Source organism: Chinchilla lanigera, unplaced genomic scaffold (assembly GCF_000276665.1).
Source record: "Chinchilla lanigera isolate Chin_1 unplaced genomic scaffold, ChiLan1.0 scaffold00014, whole genome shotgun sequence".
Taxonomy (NCBI): domain Eukaryota; kingdom Metazoa; phylum Chordata; class Mammalia; order Rodentia; family Chinchillidae; genus Chinchilla; species Chinchilla lanigera.
In genome coordinates, this window is record NW_004955415.1 from 12,661,996 (window position 1) to 12,664,006 (window position 2,011).

General features: G+C 30.8%; 1 protein-coding gene across 1 annotated transcript in view; it reads right to left on the reverse strand.

Annotated features, from left to right (window-relative positions):
- LOC102010896 (protocadherin beta-4-like) overlaps window positions 1-2,011 on the reverse strand; it is a 46,500-nt gene that overhangs the window by 35,300 nt on the left and 9,189 nt on the right. The window lies entirely within an intron of this gene.

Below are 2,011 nucleotides of genomic sequence, written 5' to 3' on the forward strand. Positions count from 1 at the left end.
TATTTTCTTATTCTCGTTCATGTTTGAGCAATCTTTCATTCTTACATCTGATAATCTGAACAATGTGGTTGAGGATTGTGATGTGCAATGTAACAACCAGTGTTGATTTGTATTAATTTGTCTTGAGACCCTGTATCACTTTGAATGTTCTTGCTTTGATTTGTTTATGTTCTTGATACTGGTATGCTGCTACTGTTCTATTTTTTTGCTTGTTCATTTCCCATGTACTACTCTCTTTAAAATAAAAAAAAATAATTCCCATTCAATATACTTATTCATAATGTAGATTTATGTCCGATTTTTTTTTATTTTTACGTATCTGATGTCTTGTTCCTCTATTCTACTACTGTCTTTTGTATTAAACAGACATTTTCTATGTATCATTTAATGACTTTGTTATTTATTTTACTTTTTTGGATGGGGTTATTATTTTCTTAGTTGCTTAGTACATTAACATCTTGCCTTTTATAAATTTAGTTTAGATTAATACCAACATTTTCAATAGTATGTAGGAATTTTTTCTATATAGAACTGTTCTCTTTCCTCATCATTTGTGTTGTATCATCACATAGATTACATTCCTACAAGTTGTATATCCATTAACACATTCAAAATTAGTGCCTTATGTATTTGCCTTTAATAAAGTTACAAACAAAAATACACTAAATATTTTTATACACATCTATACTTACCCTTATGATACTTTCATTTATGTGGATTAGAATTACTCTTTAAAGTCATTTTATTTTAACCCAAATGACTGTTTTTTATTTTTTGTAAGACATGTTTGCTAACAATACACTCAACATTCAATCTGTTTTTATTTATATGATACTGTCTTAATTTCCCTCATTGTAGTGGATATGGAATTTGTTTAATAATCTCTTTTGGTGTTTTGAATGTGTCAGCCCACTGATGTCTGTAAGAAAGCAGTTGTTTATCTCATTGAAGATTCATTATATGTGATGAGTCACTTATCAATTCATGTTTTTCAAATTTTCTTTTATGTCTTTGTCCTTTTGAGACTGATTATGATGGGAACGAAAGGGAATCTTTGATTTTATCTTAATTGTACTTCATTGAGTTCATTGGTTATACAGACAAATATTTTTCTTCAGGTCGAGGATATATTCAGCCATTATTTCTTTATTTTTCTGTTCTGTTCTTTTCTCTCAGTGCTCTTCCTTTGGGACTCCAAGTATGCATATATTAGTATGCTTTATCACACCTCATATGTCTCTGAGACTGTTTATTTTCTTCATTTTTGTCTTTCCAGTTTCTCAGATTGGATAATGTCAATTTATTTGTCTTTAAATTCTGATGTTTTCATCTTCCTATTCATATATTTTGTTGAAATCTTTTTAAAAATGTGCGTGTGCATACATGCAGTTGTGTATGTGCATGTGTGTGTGTACATGTAGCCTCATCTATGGAAGACTGAACTGACGGCCCTACATAGGTCAAGTATTTGCTCTACCACTGAACTATACTCTTGCTACTCTAGTAAATTTTTTGTTTTAGTTTTTAAACCTTTTAACACTATAATTTTTTGGTTCTATTTTAATAATTTCATCTATATATCTTCTAAATTTGATAATACCTATTCTTTTACTTCCTTTTATTTTGTCTTTGTGTGATAGGCTCTCACTAAGCAGGTCAGGCTGGCTTTGAGCTCACTTCATAGCCCAGGTTGGCATCAAGCTCACATCAGTTCTCCTGTCTCAGTCTCCTGAGTGCTGGGATTATAGACATGCACAACCATGCCCAGCATACTTTCTATTCTTTATGTTTCTTGGACATATAAAAATAGTCATCATCTAGGAAAACTAATATCTACCTATCCTCAGAGAGTTTCTACTATATATGTATACAAGATAAAATAAACCAGGCTAGTTAACATATTCATCACTTCACATATCTTTTATACTTCCCATCCAGTGGAAACTTTATACACTTTCACCAGCATATCTCTGTTTCCTATGAGCTCCAGCTTCTAGTAACCACATTCTAC